The following is a 16,906-nucleotide window of genomic DNA, read 5'->3' as shown; positions in this document are numbered from 1 at the left end:
TTCTTCTTTCTCAAATTTGCTTGCAATCTGCTCCCTCTACCCACAGACGTTTCCCTAATTTAAATTTGCTGTCTATATTACCATGCAATTAGAGTTAGGTGAGCTGGGGAAAAAGCTACAAAAAGAACTAAATTTGACAAGGTGGAACTAATATTACTTAAAAACTCATCAACAACCACAAAGGGCACAATCCTAACCCACTTTCTAGCACTGGCATAAGGGCAATGCACCACTGAGGTAAGGGAATAAACATTCCCTTACTTTGAGGAGACCTCCATGAGTGCCACCCAACTGCAGGAGGTAGCACACATCCCGTTGACACAGCTATGCCAGGGCTGGAAAGTTGGTTAGGATTTGGGCCTTAGTTTAAAAAAAAGTCTCTCTTACAGTCAAATCCCCAAAATATAATTTAAAAATTTCTGAAATGGAAAGAAAGCATAGAAATCTGTACAATGTTTTATTTCAGATGTGAAGTCTTCCCCCATGTTGGCACTTCTTGCATGCCCAGCAGGAAGTCCCCAGAGACTGTTGCTCCCCTCATGCCAGTTTATCTGTGACAAGTAATAACACTCTGTAATCACAGCCTCTCAACAGAGAAGTGTTCTTGTTGCAGCCTCTCTGAATGCCTGAGAAATCAGCCAGGAAAGGAAGAGGAGACAGAAAAAAGAGGGAAAGCATAAGGAGCCAAGTTGGGGAGGACTGTACCACTGTCCAGAGACTGTGGGGTGGTGGCGATACTTTATAGTACCCATGCAAGCCCCCCCTTTAGAAAGAAGACATTGTTCTATTGATCCATGTTGGAGCCAAGGCTGGGGAATGGAAGGCAGATTGTGAGAAGAGCGACAGAGCTGTCACATCATAACCAGGTCCTGGGTGCTTTATAGTAGATGGAGGGGGGACACCCCTCCCCAAGTTATTTTTAGCTCCTGTGCTGGAAAAATGCTTGAAAGAGTATAATGAGGGTCATGAATATTCAGGCACTAAATGAGGCACACAGATGGCAGCCAGGAGTGCTACAGATGCCTTGGGTATAAGCCAGGGTTTCATTATCACCCTCAGTGTCACCAGAAATACAACAGGCCTTCCTCTCTCTAGTTATACTCTCCATCCACTCATGGACTTCCCACCCCACACTATCTTCCCCGCTTTTGCCGACCAATCTCACTGATATTCCTCCCTTCCTTCCTGCAACATGAATGCAACACAATTAGGAGGGGTCACTGAACTGACATCAGAGCACAGCCAGCAAGTTGTGTAAGGGACAAAGTGTTGGATTAGAGCTGGCGTGGAAATCCCTGCTCAGCCATGACACCCTCTAGGTGACCCTGGGAAAATCACTCTCTTGCAGACTACATGATTATTGGGATAAAATGGGACAGCCCTGAGTTCCGTAGAGGTCGGGCTGGATTACATACATACTAAGAATGTTTGTCTCAGAACAGCAAGCTACTTGTATGTCCTTTCTTTTTTTGATACAGGAAGTCTAGCCAGCATGGGAGTTGGCACTCACACATCTGCATATTTATATAGGGTTAGCCCAAGACCTTTCAGCATCTGAGGTGGTATGCCAAATGCTGCCACTTAACCCAGGAGTAAATTGGCTGCTCCTCTACCTTCTTCCACTCTCCTAATCTGAAAAGTAAGCAAAGAACAGAGCAGAAATGAGGAGATAAGCATGATGGGCTAGTGTTAAAGTAGTAGTACTAGAGATGGGTAGGCAAATGGAGGCAGTTGCCTTCTGCCAATCTGTTGCCTGAAGCAACCGCCTCAGGGCCCAATCCTAACTGGGCCTACTGCCAATGCTGAGCTTCAGCACCAGGTGTCACAAATGTGCCATAAGGCATGTCTGTGGCACCTGGAGGGGCCGCCAGCACTCAGCCTCAGTGCTGCCTGGGCGGACAGACAGTGCTCCTGCAGTGCCAGGTATTTTCAGGTTGGGGTAAGGTGGGAACAGGGCAGGGAAAGGCAGGTGCAGATTTGGGAAGCTCCATTGCAGGGCCTGGGGCTTTCCCCAGGGGGAGGGGATGAAAGCCCCCATCCCCTGAGGAGATCTCCGGCAGCCCAGGCACTGACACTGGATGCAATGGTAGCCATTTTGGCACTGCTGCACCTGGTGGAGCTGCTAGGAATAGAATTGGGCTGCCAGTCAGCCTCATGGATGGGCCAGCTCTTCATAAACTGTTGGTCCCCTGTATCCATGGGAGATTTGTTCCCGGACTCTCCCCAGATATCGATTTCCATGGATAACTGAATCTACTGAGAGGGCTAGCCTGAAAAAATTGCAAGTGCCTATCCGAAAGCTCGGACATGTCTTCTGAGGCATGGGGAGGCCGCATGCAGCATCCCTGCACTTCAGAAGATCTCCCAGATGCAACTTCCACTCGCATCTGGGAGGTCCTCAAAGGCCCGCCAACATGGGCTTATGATCTATGTTGAGTCAAATCCGTGGGTTGCAAACCCATGTATGATGAGGGACAACTATTATAGAAGTATCTATTATATGGAGAAAGCAGCTGGCATGGCATTATTTCAGCCACAGCCTATTCTTATGATCTGGTGGATGGGGGATGCTGGATGACTGACCACCTACCATCACCAGCAATGCAGATTTTGCCTCCAAAATTGCTGATTGGATTGAGGCCCACTCTTCCTTAAAAGTCTAAATCCATTTGAATACTTCAAGGAAAACAAAAGGCAGCCAAGTGGAATGTGCCTGTTTTGATTTCTCTTTTGCTGCTGCAATCTCAACTATGCCAGTTATTGCTAAAATAATAAGCCTTTCAAGGTCATCCAAGTACTTCTGCAAGAAAGGAAAAACCTCCATAATTTGCCCTGAGAGAGGCACTTTTCTTCACAGAATTCTTTCCTTCTCCAGTTCCAGTCTTTCCTGACAGGGAATATTAACAAGAGTGGCCCAGAAGAAATAGCTGGTTACTCCTGCATCAGCTTTTAACATGTGGAGACATTGCAGGGGTCTAAGGACCACATCAGGGTGCCATCAGGGGGCTTCTTCACAATACCTATCCTCAACTGTAGCATTTTGGATGGGGACTGTGCTACAGAGTTTCACAAGATCCTCGTTTACAACCCAATCCTACCCCCCACCAGCTTGACTGATGCAGCAGCGATGACAGGGCACATGCTGCATACTGTGATAGGGAGCGTGGGACCAAGTGGCCCAAAGTAAAAAAAAACTTTTTAACTTATCTCCCCATAAGCTGCCTAGGTGTCGTCTCAGACCTGTGCCAACGCCTTAGCTGGCATAAGCCTGAGGAACCTCAAGGGGCATTGGGCCAGGAAAAGGGGGATAGGATCTTGGTGTGCACCGCTGCCACCAAGTTCCACCCCCCCCCCCAATTTGGCCCACTCCCCACTCTGACATTCCACAAACTGCCTCCACCACAACCTTACTTGCTTGGCTCATGTGCATTGGGGGCCTCCAGCCATTAGCACTGGCAGTTCCACAGGGCTTTTACTACAGCAGCCCAGAACATAAGCAGTAGTTTGCGAGGACCACTACTGTAGGCTGTCAATATGACTGGACTGTAAATCCCTGAATATCATGCAATGAACCACTCTGAAAAGAGTTTAGAGGACAGTGTGGATCAAGGATGATCTGGCTAGAGTCAACAGCACTTTTGTGAGAACCAGACATAGCACAAGGATAGCTACCGGAAAACACATTGTTCCCTTCCCCAGTATTTTTATATATATACACACTACATGCATGCAGATATATGAATATATAGGGCATGTGTTTCAGCAGTGCATACATGCTAGGATCTCTCAAAGGATCTCCTCTATGGAGAACTCGTGCAAGGAAAGCGCCCTACAGGTAGACCACAGCTGCAATACAAGGACATCTGCAAGAGGGATCTGAAGGCCTTAGGGATGGACCTCAACAAGTAGGAAACCCTGGCCTCTGAGCGGCCCGCTTGGAGGCAGGCTGTGCAGCATGGTCTTTCCCAGTTTGAAGAGACACTTGGCCAACAGTCTGAGGCAAAGAGGCAAAGAAGGAAGGCCCATAGCCAGGGAGACAGACCAGGGACAGACTGCACTTGCTCCCGGTATGGAAGGGATTGTCACTCCTGGATTGGCCTTTTCAGCCACACTAGACGCTATGCCAGAACCACCTTTCAGAGCGCGATACCATACCTTTGAGACTGAAGGTTGCCAATACATAGGGCATGTGTACTCTAAATAAGATCCAGATTCCCTGAGAGAGATTGGTATGGAGAATAAGGATAGATGCATGTTAACCTTTTCCTCTCTGTTAGTTTTCCCCAAAGGCCCCGCCCAACTACGTAATTTTAGCCTAATGATGTGTGTGTGAAACAAGTACCCAAGTATTTTCTCTCTGCGATTGTCTAGTGCAGTTTTATGGCCCCCTGGAAAGGGGCAGGAAATAACATTTTGGGAAATAACTTGTGTACCCAAAGCAAAAACCACAGCAGAACATTGTCACCAGGTTGAAAAATTTGTACCCCCAATACCAGAAGATCAATTTCTCATTCCCCATGGTAAGTCCCCAAAGACCAGGACTCAATCAGCCCAGAAGCTGGCTGCTATAGGAGCAGTTCAGGAAGTTAACTGAACAGGCTAATTGCGACTCCTAAGCTCTGCACTTGCCCTGGGTGGCAATAGCAATTTTTCACCCCAGTTAGCATATTTATTGCAATTGTGTCTCTAGGGTGAAATGTGGCTACAGGAGCATTAAGAGGACCTATCAGACTGTTCTATCATTGTTGACTTTCTTTTTCCCCCATGCTGTTTTTGTGAATTTATTCTAAATTTTGTTTTAAAACAATTCAAAACGCCACCACATCTCCTTTAGAGGCTTACAGTTGAGGAATACATATCTAATCTCAATTAAAAATTGAGCTACCCCATTTCATCATTCCAGCACTATTGTTTCAGTGCTTGCCAGTGCTTATTTTCTCTGCCCCCCCCTTTTTGGTATAGGATTAAGCAGAAATAGATAATCGCCAGACCTGCCTAAGAAAAAAGTGAGTTTTTAAATAATCTAGAACGGGGTGTCCAAAGTTTTTGGTAGGAGGGCCACATCATCTCTCTGACACTGTGTCGGGGGCCAAGGGAAAAAAAGAATTAATTTACATTTAAAATTTGAATATATTTACATAAGTTTACATAAATGAATATATTAAAGATGAACTTACATGAATGAATGAAGGTCTTACAATAGCTCCACACCTATAAAAGACCTTGCACAAAGCAAGGCTGGCCTTTCCTTTGCTGCTGCTACTGCATCACGGATGTGAAACAGCAAGCAGTGGAGAAAGCCCTCATCCCACAGCTCATGCGATAGGTCAAACAGTCCCCCTCATGCTGAGAGCAGTTGCATCGGGCCAGTGTGGTCTCCAACAAATCTCCAGAGGGCCAGAGACTCATTGGAAACTGGGGGCTCCCTGAGGGCCGCATTGAGAGAGGCCTTGAGGGCCGCATGTGGCCCCAGGGCCGGGGTTTGGGCACCCTTGATCTAGAGTACTCCTCATTTCAGTATTGATGTGTTTGTACACACTTGTGTATGTATTTGATGCTAGTGTGAATCTCCATCATGACAGCTCTCCAAAGAAGTACTATATATTTGATTTTCAGCAAGCAGAACATGAGCGTGCCAATACAAATTTGTGAGTTTTAGCACACAATTTATAATTGGAGAAGGGGGACTTTGTGAGCTAAAACGTCTGTGCAACTCTCAAGCAGTGTGACTGTTCAAATGTCAGTGCAGGGGTGAGTCTGTATTTGTGTCTGCACTCAACACAAACAAACATCTGGATGGAGTATCTGGCAGTGGCTCCAACATCTGTTTCTTCCTCAATTTGACTGTCAGAACACTGAAGCTGGGCAGTAGTTTGTAGGGCCCCCCATACAGCATGCAGGGGGGTTAATAGGGAAAGGGTGAGTGAGGCCAAAGTAGTATTAAACTTTGTTTAGGCTCTGCGTCTTCTGCATCCTCCCCAGCTGCTGCCACCTCGCAGGGAGGCAGGGGCCCCTGCGTTCCTTGCATGCCTCTCATTGCCCCTTGTCACTGAGCCTGCCTCAATCCATTTGCATCAATGAATAACCTGGATTAGCCACTGACCCTGTAACTCTCACTTGGCATACCAGTCCCCAGCAATGGCATGGCATGACACAAAGATGTGGTTCATTGAAGTGCTACCATTATATAACCTTTCCTTTTGTAGACATGTACATGATGCAGGAGGAGAGGGGAGGATCCAGTGGGCGAACATGCTCCAGGTAGACAATGCTATCAGTTTACAAACAGAGCTGGTTCCATTCAGCAGAAATGGACCTAAATATTTTTCCTGTTCACTATCCCGGTAGAAAAGTACATGCATAAAATAGCTGAGACGTTCAGGTTTTTTCTACTAGCAAGCCCATGGCCACAATGACTGGAGCTCAAACAGAGATGAGGGTGGACGTTATTCTCATGATCTGGATCAAGCCTGGAACTTACCAAGCAGCAAAACTCTTATAGCTGGTGATGGAATGCCAAATCCACATTCAGCTCTCAGCAGAAAAGCGAAAGGGTAAAAGATTGTTCTGAAGAGAATAAATGTAGGGCGTATGCCAGGGAACTAAGATCCATTTGGTCTCTTGGGGTGTGTGTGTGTGTGTGTGTAATTCAAGCTTCAGTACTAGAAAAGGCATTATTCTAGAAAATAGAATAATAATAAATAATAATAAATTATTATAAATAATTAATAATATTATTATAAATAAATAATAATAAATAGAAAAGGCAAAAGACCCCTGCTAACTGGGTAAGAGGCACTTTTTCAAGTGGGTGCTCCTCTTTTATTTAGCAGGGGGAGAGTAACTGGCCCACCTCACCCCAGCACTGTCTGTTCTAGTGGCTGTCTGCTGGTATTCCTTTGCATCTTTTTAGACTGTGAGCCCTTTTGGGACAGGGAGCCATTAGATATTTGATTTTCTCTGTAAACCGCTTTGTGAACTTTTTGTTGAAAAGCGGTATATAAATACTGTTGTTGTTGTTGCTTTAAAGCTGTGTAGCTGTGTATATTTAATTAAATTCGCTTATGCAAATACATTGTGTATACTGTATGCAAATACATACATTGTGTGCAAATAGTGTGTACACACTGCACAGTACCAATCCAAAGCTCAAGTTGAAATTTTCATAGGGACTGTGTGGAGCCCCAATGGAGCTGTGCAGGGGCAGCTCTGGAGTGCTCAGTGAAGATGCCATCATTGTTGTCAAGCTCCAGAGCACCCTAATAGAAGCTGTGCTGGGCTTCAATTTCAGCTGTGTGGTTGCACAGCTTAAAGGGAACTCTCTAACCTCCAGGTCAGGAAGTTGTAACAAAACAAATAGTGCAGAATCAGGAGAGAAAACCAGGCAGGCATCATGTTGTTTCAGTGACAACTGAGTGGGGAACTGGGCCAAAAGTAAACACGTTGAGCACAGGAAGATATTGCAAAAATTGAGGCAAGAAGGACATGGCAAACTACTAATAGCGTTACTTGATCTCCCATGGCTCTGAGTCAGCACATTTGGCCAGAAATGGTGAGTTATTACTTATGCTATCCCTGAAAAATGTATCACTCATGTTTTGAAAATTGTGCACACTGATATAGAAGGCATGTAAATCCACTAGAGGAGTCATAATTGGCTACTGGCCCCTATTATGTGCACATAATTAACAAAACAAAGCCAGGCGTGTCTCCTAATGTGTAAAACATGCACATAAATGGGAAACTGGTCATCATCAAGCACAGTGCTCAACACTGGCTTCCAGAATGGTGGTACGGAGGTACCAGCTCCTGCCTATGACCTTCAACTGGCTGCAAAGCCATCAGACAGTTGCTTGTTGAGTTGTCACCACACTTTCACTGGACACCTTTTCAGAATTGCCTGTGGCAATATTCTTTCCCTACAGCATTTTTAATCACAAACCATCCCATGAGACTGGATGCTGGGGATAAATGAGGAAACAAAGATGAAGTAACTGACCCCCAAGGAGAGTAGAGAGGTTGTAGCAGAATGGGAAACCTAGTCTTACAGCCCAGCACCCCTCTAGTTCTAGAAAGTCTAGGTTCTTCCCATGGTAGTACCCTTGGCTGCTGTGCAAGTCTTGATTATGTCTGTTCTAAAGCCTGTTCACTTTAAAGCATTTTGTTCTGGAAATTACTTAAAGATTTAATGAGAGGCAAACTGCTTTGGAGTATAAGAGCTGTGTCCATCTCTCCCCTCCCACCTCCCAAGCTTAAACACAAGCAATTGGAGGCCTAGCCAGTGGAAGCAAGGGTGTGCTCCCCTCCCCTCCCCTCCGCTCCCCTCCCTGAATTGGGAAAATGAATAATGGAAACCTGACTGCACTCCCAAATTACAGTGATCAGGGAGGGTGACTGACAGCCCAGCCATGTGACTTGTCAATTCACTCACTGCCGGCAGCTCACTGCAGATTTTTTTTTTTTAGATAGGCACAATTCCTCATACAGCTTCTGCTAGAAGTATCAAGATGATGGTGTATTATTTGCATAGCATAATCTATGTACATGATGCTTTATGGAGTAACATTAGCAAAAGAATCAGACCCTTTCACACTTCAGCAAATAACTATAACTATTCCTTTTATCAGTTGAACAGACATGTCAGAAGTTGGGAAGCACTTGGTTGTTAGTTCAGGGTTGAAATTAATAAAATGCCATAGGGTTCATCAGCAGCTCTCTCAAATAAGGAAGCTTCTTTGTCTTCACCAAAACCTGTCACAGGGCCCAATCCTACCCAACTTTCCAGCTCCAGTGTAACCACAATGCAGCCCCGTGGTAATGGAACACATGTTCCCATACCTTGAGAAGGCCCCAGTGACTGCCCCTCCACCACAGAGTGCAGTGCATACCCCCCTGGCACAACTGCACCAGCATTGGAAAATTGGATAGAATTGGACCCACAGTCTCCTCTAAATCCCAAAGAATGCTACATCTGAAAATCAAATTTATACTCGTTCTGGGGTTGGAAATGTAGAAACAAACGATCTGTCAGACTTGATCATATCTGTAATCTAACTAGCCCAGCTTCTCAATTTCAGTTGTTGCAGGGGAAGTGTTGCATACCATGAAAAATCAAATGTTGCAACGGAACCTACAAAGTAGTTGAACAAGCAGAAAAAACACAAGCCACCTTTTCAAAATGCCCTATTATTAATTTTTGTGATTCTGGGTTGCCTTGCTTCACTGGCTGCATAACACATCTGAAACTATAGACAACTTTTCATATCAGTGATCTCTTCTAGCAATGAGCTGTATAGTTTTACAACCACATACTATATGCTGAGACTAGTAAAGAATTTGTTGCTTTGTTGAACCTGTTATGTTGATATATAAGACTCTCCAGGGCTACTCTGCTAATTCTACTTCACCAGGACTTATTAAGGAAACAGTAGCCTGTATTTTTCTAGGATCTTCTAGCTTATACTTCATGGTTCCAAAGCTCAGGAAGCATAACTATTATAAATACCATTATTAATTGTTGCTACCTAAGGCCAAATCTTCAATAATGTGTAAGAGGAATATCCTATGTACTCTTATCAGTGGAGGTAAAATGGCAAGGAAGCAAGAAAGAAATGAGTTTTGCTCCCAGTATTGATGTCATCATAGAAAGGAGATCAGATCTAAACAGACCAATTGTGCTCCTCCTGGTTTAGTCTCAGATCTGGTCACAATGGAGTAAGAACCTGGGAGCTCCATTTTAAGGTGTTATCAAGCCCAGGTTTGCTGCCATGAGCCCACTTATTATTTGGGAATGTTCAGGCAGGCAAACCTGGAGACAAGGGCAATTAAAATCTTTTACTATAAAAACGAGGAAATATGCTTAGTTATTTTGTAGGGGGACAACATGAGGAAAAAATATACATGACTCAATTGACAATGTTACTAAGGGTGCAATCCTAACCCCAGCACTGACATAAGGGCAATGCAGTTCCGAGGTAAGGGAACAAATACTGTATTCCCTTACTTTGAAGAGGCCTCCATGAGTGCCACCCAACTGCAGGATGCAGTACATGTCCCATTGGCACCGCTATGCCAGTGCTGGAAAGTACTGACATAAGGGGTTAGGACTGCACCCTAAATCTGTTGAGACTGAAGCTACTAGTCAATTGCAACACAGAAATAACTTTGAAATACAGTTTCCATAGAAACAGTAATCAATATTCCTAGCATTATAGATCTTTCTCCTAAGCTACAATGATCTACTACACACTATAGCAGTGGTACTCAAACTTTTCCGGCCAATGTGGCTCCCTTGACCCTCCGTGGCTGTTGGCCATGACTCCCCATCATGTTCCTGAGGGCTGGAAGTGACATCATTAAACAGGAAGTGGCCAGAAATATTAACTACATTAATATTAACTACTAATTATATTAATCATATCATTAATTAAATGCAGATCTTAAAATATATTATTAATATACAGCAATATACATGCTTTATAAATGATCAGCTGCTGATCACTGTTGGAGACAGGATGCTGGAGTAGGTAGTTTTTGTCTGGTCCAGGAAGTCTCATTTTCTTTAACTTTGTAAGCATACCAATAGAATTGTTTTATCAAATGAACTTTGTGAACAACCAGTCTGACCAACATTACACACACACACCCCTGTGGACCCCAATCCAACTAGTCATTTCTCCCATTCTCCTTGGATAGGATTGAACCCTTTATTAATTTAATGAAATTAAATTTTTCCAGCAGCTGGTGGGGAAAACAAAAATAGACCATGAAAATATATCAGAGCTGATAAGGGTTTGGTTAGGAAGCTGATTTGTCTCCTATACTAGGAGATGCACAGCCCAATCCTAGGCATGCCTACTCAGAAGTAAGTCCCATTAGAGTCAATGGGGCTTACTCCCAGGAAAGTGTGCATAGGATTGGGCTGGCAATGGCTGATAAGTATTCCCTTCAAATAGCAAGATTCATCACTTTAAAAATACAGCCTTTCCTCCTCAGTCAAACAACAAGATTAATAAATCACTTTAAAAACAGTACCCTTTTTCTGCTCCTGGCCAAGTAAAGTGTGTGCTTGTCTCTCCCGTTCCCCCCCTTTGCCAACTGCATGGAAACAACTTTAAGACCCCTGGTGACTGGTAAAATAGGAAGCTTTTTATTTGGGGAGGGGAAGGAAAGCGGGAAGGTCTGGAGATTGAAAGGGGGGAGTGGAAGAGGGAGGGGGTTGAAAAGATAGATTTCACTTTGATGAGAAGTGATCCCAGGCTGGGAACTAGGAACCAACCAGACAAGGTTCAAGGAGGATTTCTTTCTGACTGTCAGCAAGGGCAAGGACTGCAAACTGAGCATGCTCGGTACTTGCCAGATGGGGGCTGGAGTTGAAGAGCTTTGGAAAAGACATGCAGTGAACACAGAAGGCAGCAGCCTCGGAGTGGAGGGAGAACAGGGCGGGGCGGCAGCAGCCACTCTCGCAGCTGAGCAACTCCCATTCCTTCTGCTTTAAAAAAAAGTGCAGAAGGCTCGTATTCTGCCTAGGGGTGTGACTGTATCGCTGCAAGAGGACATCTCGAGCCTCCCCTTTCAGTTCCTGGTGCCTCCCTAAGGAGTCGCGCTTCATAGTTTGAATAACACTGCACTATAGGATCACAATGTATGCAGTTACAGTTTTGGTCTGTATTCGTGGTATGTGGAAACAAAGCATGCAATACTGGAACAACATTGGGCACAATCCTAACCCACTTTCTCACACTGGTATAGCCATGCCAATAGGATGCATGCTGCATCCTGCAGTTGGGGGGCAGTTACGGAGGCCTCCTGAAGGTAAAGGAATGTTTGTTCTCTTTGCTCTCATGTCAGTGCTGGAAAGTTGATTAGGACTGCAGCCATGGTAGGATATTAAATTAAAAAAACAGGTGAACACAGAGCTCTGGCAGAATCCCTTTAAGAAGCATGGAGAGAGACATGTCACTCATACAGTCACTCATACCTAGACAAGAAATAATTAGAGTGAATTAGCAGCAGCACCGACACACAGATTGTTCTGTTCTCAAGTGAGCACTCTGTCAGTCAGTCCCCCCACTGTCATGTGCTTGGGACTGTCATGAACCCCTGTGCAGGCTGCTGTCTCTTTCCATTAGCAATCCCATCAAGCAAGGGAAGAACACAGCAATGAAAGGTAGCCCCCAGTGCCTTGCAAATGGCCCAAGTAAAAGACGTATCGGATTCTCATTAACTCTGGCATCACAGCTGAGCAATTTGTGTGCTGAGTCCTGAAAGTCAGTCACTTCCAAGCAAGGGGGAGTGACTGCTGGGTTTAGAGAATGAGAGGTGTGTCCTCCTAGAAAAAAGGAGCAGAGAGTTGCCTGAATGAAGAATCCACATCTCAATGAGTTATCTACCCTAGATTAAATTAACTGGGTGAGATGAATGAAGCAAAGCCCCTACCCCAGACTGGTGAGAGTAGTCTGGGTCTTACCGGTTGTCAGTAAGTTTCATGCATTAAAAATTGGTCATGGTGTTTAATAAAGTAGCACAAGTTAAACCCAAGTGCAGTGCCAGATGCAAGGGAGTGGCAGTGAGATTCAAGTGTCTTGTGGTCTTGTGCGTGCTCCCTGAGGCATCTGGTGGACCACTGTGAGATACAGGAAGCTAGACTAGATAGGCCCTGGGCCTGATCCAGCAGGCCTCTTCTTATGTTCATGTAACTAAGGTAGAGGGGTTGTCTGGGTGACCTCAGGAAGCACGTTCTCAGTAGCTTTTCCATCTTCTTTCCAAGTGATTCATCACTCCTTTCAACTATTGTTAATAAAGAAAAAAGGCAGAGGGACAAAGCAATAGGGTGAAGACAGCGATGTTACAATTGTACCATTCCCAGAGGCAGAGGGAGTGGCTCAAACGGAGGGAAATGGATGTGTGTGTTGCTGGCTGAAATTCATCACCCAAATGATTCACAGTTAGCTGGAAAATAGGTAGGAAAGGGTAAGATCTGGAAGTGGGCAGCTTCCACAAATGACACCGTCAAAAAGCATGGGATACTTCCTCCTCTTCCAGCCATGCCAAGATTAGCCTAGCTACAGGATGTCATATCTCAGGATGTGAGATCAACATCAACCTTTGGCCTTGACCACCTCTCCCCCCCCCCACCCCTTGATTGGGCGATTTATTTGCTTTCCCAAGAGTTCACGTTGTCCTAAAATGAGAAGAGGCTTTTTCCTGACCTGAGGCAGGGCAGCTTGGCTTTGGAGGATGATATGCTCTCTCCAGAGGCCTTGCTGATGTACTGTATAACTTGGTAATTAATGAATCTGTGTTTGGTTTATTCAGTGCAGCTGGTGAAGGAAACCCATCTGATGGCAGCAAATACACAGAGCAAAGCAGACCCAGAGGCCAGGCTGGGATTGTTTATGCCTCTCTGATCTGTTTTCAATAAGGATGATGGATTGTTTATTTGGGGTGGATTCGTTGATATTGTTTGGGAGCTCAGTGGATAATTATTTGATGAAGCAGGCCCCATGTCAGCTGCTCCCCATAGTCCAGAAATCATCTTGCAATGTCCAGGGGACATACAATCAAGCGAAGTCCAAGAGACTCCCAACAAGGAGCTATCCTCCCAGTATAATAATGAATGGTAGAGAATTCTTTTAACAGCTGTGGATTTTTCTAGCAAGTCTTTTCCCTAGTACCATAGTCAGGCCAGGGACTGGGTCCTGCAACTGAACACTGTGAAAAAGGTTTATGTTAAGAAATCTCTTTAGGCCTAGTTAAATTTATTCCAGATAATACTAGTTGCACAGAGCCTTAAGCATATACAGTGGTGCCTCGCAAGACGAAATTAATTCATTCCGCGAGTCGTTTCGTATTGCAAAAATTTCGTCCTGCAAAGCGCGGTTTCCCATAGGAATGCTCCTTAGGGTGAATGTGATCATAAACGGGCATGAAGATCCCCCGCTCCTTAGGGTGAATGTGAGCATAAACTGGCATGAAGATCCCCCGCTCCTTAGGGTGAATGTGATCATAAACTGGCATGAAGATCCTCCCCCTTCCTTAGGGTGAATGTGAGCATAACTCACATGAAGCATTAAAAAAAAAATTCGTCTTGCGAAGCACGGTCATTAAAATTTGTCTTGCGAGTCATCAAAAAATTGCAAAAAGCTTTCGTCTTGCGAGTTTTTCGTTGTGCGAGGCATTCGTCTTGCAAGGCACCACTGTACTCCATTTAGTGCTGTGTTGATCAGGAACCAAATCCTTGTGCCCATGTACTAGGTGCAGAAATGAAAGAGGTTATATTATGAAATGGCTACTAATTTATTGGGACCACAGAGAACCATTCTGTATCCTCAACAGCTCACATATATAGGTGAAAGCATTCCTTTTCAGGCTAATGTTTTGCTAAAGCATACCTTTTCACACGCCACATTCCTCTTCACCCCATCATAGTTGGCATCCTTCAATCTCGGAAGACTATGGTATCACGCTCTGAATGGTGGTTCTGGAACAGTGTCCTCTCCAGTGCGCGAAGCCTGGGTAAAGTAGATATGGAGGATAGACTGTTTCTCATGCAGCAAATTCCCCCTCTCCATGTTGCTGAAATGGTCCAATGGAAAGGCAGAAGCCAATACGGTTGGTTGCAGCGGCGTCGCAGGAGTTGCCAGAATGTGACTGTGTTCAGCCATGAACTGCCTCAGGGACTCCGGCTCCGGATTTTGCCTCGAGGTTGACTCCTGAAGCCTTTTCCATAACTGGATGTAGCCACAAGGCAGTGGAGGTTTGGGACCAGAGTTTTCCTTCTCTCAGATGAGTTGCCTTCCCAGGCTAATGAGTCCTATCTACCTGGTGGTAGTAACAGCAGCAACTGTTACCCTGCATGTGCCTGATCTTGTCTGATCTCAGGAGCTAAGCAGGGTTAGGCCTGGTTACTACTTGGATGGGAGACCGCCTGGGAATACCTGGTGCTGTAGGCTTATACCATAGTCTTTTGAGACTGCAGGTTGCCAACCATTCACCCCATCACACACACACACAAAATCACTATCATAAATCCCTCAAAGAGCCCAAAATGTGTACCACTCCTGTGAATTCTATAAGCACAAACACACTACTTACTTCAAAGCATAAGCAAAAGAAAAATGAGCTTTCTTTTCCAAGCTAGTTCTCTCAACGTGGTCAGGGTTCCCCCAGAAAGGTAGCCACTGTGATTCACAGCAAAATCTGGACCCAAACAGCCATTGCTGCAGCAATGGAATCATTTAAAAAAGAAAAAGGAAGCAAAACACTGTTCGTGGTCAAGAAATAATTCAATTCCCTTTTGTTTTCTCAGCTGAAAAAACGAAGAACTTAGCCTGATGTAAGAGTTTTCTCTATGGGGTATGATAATGCAGACGGTTTTGAACATATTTATTCTCAAATAAATATTTTTTATATTTATATAAAATATATATATATTTTATATTTTTTAATATTATAAATATAATAATTATAAATATTTAACATATTTATTCTCAAGTGTTGTGTGTTGGTCTGTACACTATGCCGCACTCTGCAATGCTAGAATGGATGTTTCCATGAAGTGCTGGACAGAGTGACATGTTGGAACAAGGAGGTCATACGTAGGAACAAATATAAGCAAAACTTCAAACTTTGTTTTCAGTTCATACTTGTAATACACACTAACATAAAGGGAGACAAATGGGTGTTTGAAAGACATGTGCAGTTGCCAGGGAGCCAGTGATTTGCTGGGATGCTCTGCCAAATGCACATATTTTTCTAAACAGTTTGTGACGTTTCCTAAGGCCCAGCTCAGAAAACATTGAGATCCACAGTCAGCAGAAGGAGAGGGAGAAGAGAATGGAGTCACTCCCCTATTATCTGAAATCCTTTCTTCCCCATGTTTTTTTTCCCCCATGCTTCTTTCAGACCCCAAATTGGGAACTGTAATCTTTCTAGCCCAGCAAAGTCTCTTATCACCCCTGCTGGGTTCTAATCACCTCATACTTTAAGCCATTTCCAAGGAAAACAACAACCTGTACAATCCCCTAGGAGTATGGGAGGGGATGCTAATGACATAATTACCACCATTATTGCCTCCTTCCACAAAGCAAAACAACTGCCTTCCTACAAGAAAGCAAGAGGAGGTCCTAGAAAGCCACACAAGAGAGAAAAGGGGTGCTATGCCTGGGATGGAGTGACTTTAAAAGTAACATGTATCATAACCAACCTATTCTCTCACTCTACCAAAAACCTTCAGAGGCTTCTTTTATTTATTACTGTCCAGGTCTCAAGTGTGCTTGCATGCTATGACGAAGGAGGAAAGATACAAAGATCAACATGGGCAGAGTATCAAGCAACAGCGGTGTCGCTAAGGGGGTGCAGGCTGCACCGGGTGACGCGCACAGGGAGGGTGATGTGCACTGGGGATGACATGCTAAAATCACGGTGGTTGGGAGTAATACCATCATGTTATATACCGTTGGATGCAGACTTTTGAGCAGAATGCAATGCAAGAAACCAGAGTGAATTATCTCCTTTCCATCAAAAGTTATGGCCAAATAACCAGAGAACAAAAAATACATTGATCCCTATGGAAAGTGAAAGTGAGCTGTATCGCACGTTTACTCGTGAGTAGGCGAACTTGCCTTAGTCCGTCGGAAAGGGCAGGCTGAGAGGAATCCAACGACATCAGAATGGTCCTGATCCATAAGACTAATACCATCATGTTATATATCAATCAATGCGTAATTTCATGCAGAATGTGGTCTATCTTTGTTCTAACAAAAGGTACAGCCAAAAAACCAGTGGGATCGGAGTGATGGTACATCACCATGTCTACCACATAAGGTGTTGCCCCGCCCACTGAGAAAGACCAGGAAATCCAAGGACAGGTTGTGCCTTGTTATCCACTGGGGTTCTGTTCTGG

At 44.6% G+C, this 16,906-nt stretch overlaps 1 protein-coding gene and 1 pseudogene across 2 annotated transcripts in view; one reads left to right on the top strand and one right to left on the bottom strand.

Annotated features, from left to right (window-relative positions):
- Nucleotides 1–16,906, bottom strand: part of SEMA3F (semaphorin 3F) — a 160,779-nt gene that overhangs the window by 65,494 nt on the left and 78,379 nt on the right. The window lies entirely within an intron of this gene.
- On the top strand, nt 14,835–14,954 carry LOC136642661 (5S ribosomal RNA; annotated as a pseudogene).

This window comes from Tiliqua scincoides, chromosome 2 (assembly GCF_035046505.1).
Source record: "Tiliqua scincoides isolate rTilSci1 chromosome 2, rTilSci1.hap2, whole genome shotgun sequence".
Classification (NCBI taxonomy): Eukaryota; Metazoa; Chordata; class Lepidosauria; order Squamata; family Scincidae; genus Tiliqua; species Tiliqua scincoides.
Note: the sequence above shows the minus strand (reverse complement) of the source record. Positions and strands in the feature narration are given on the sequence as shown.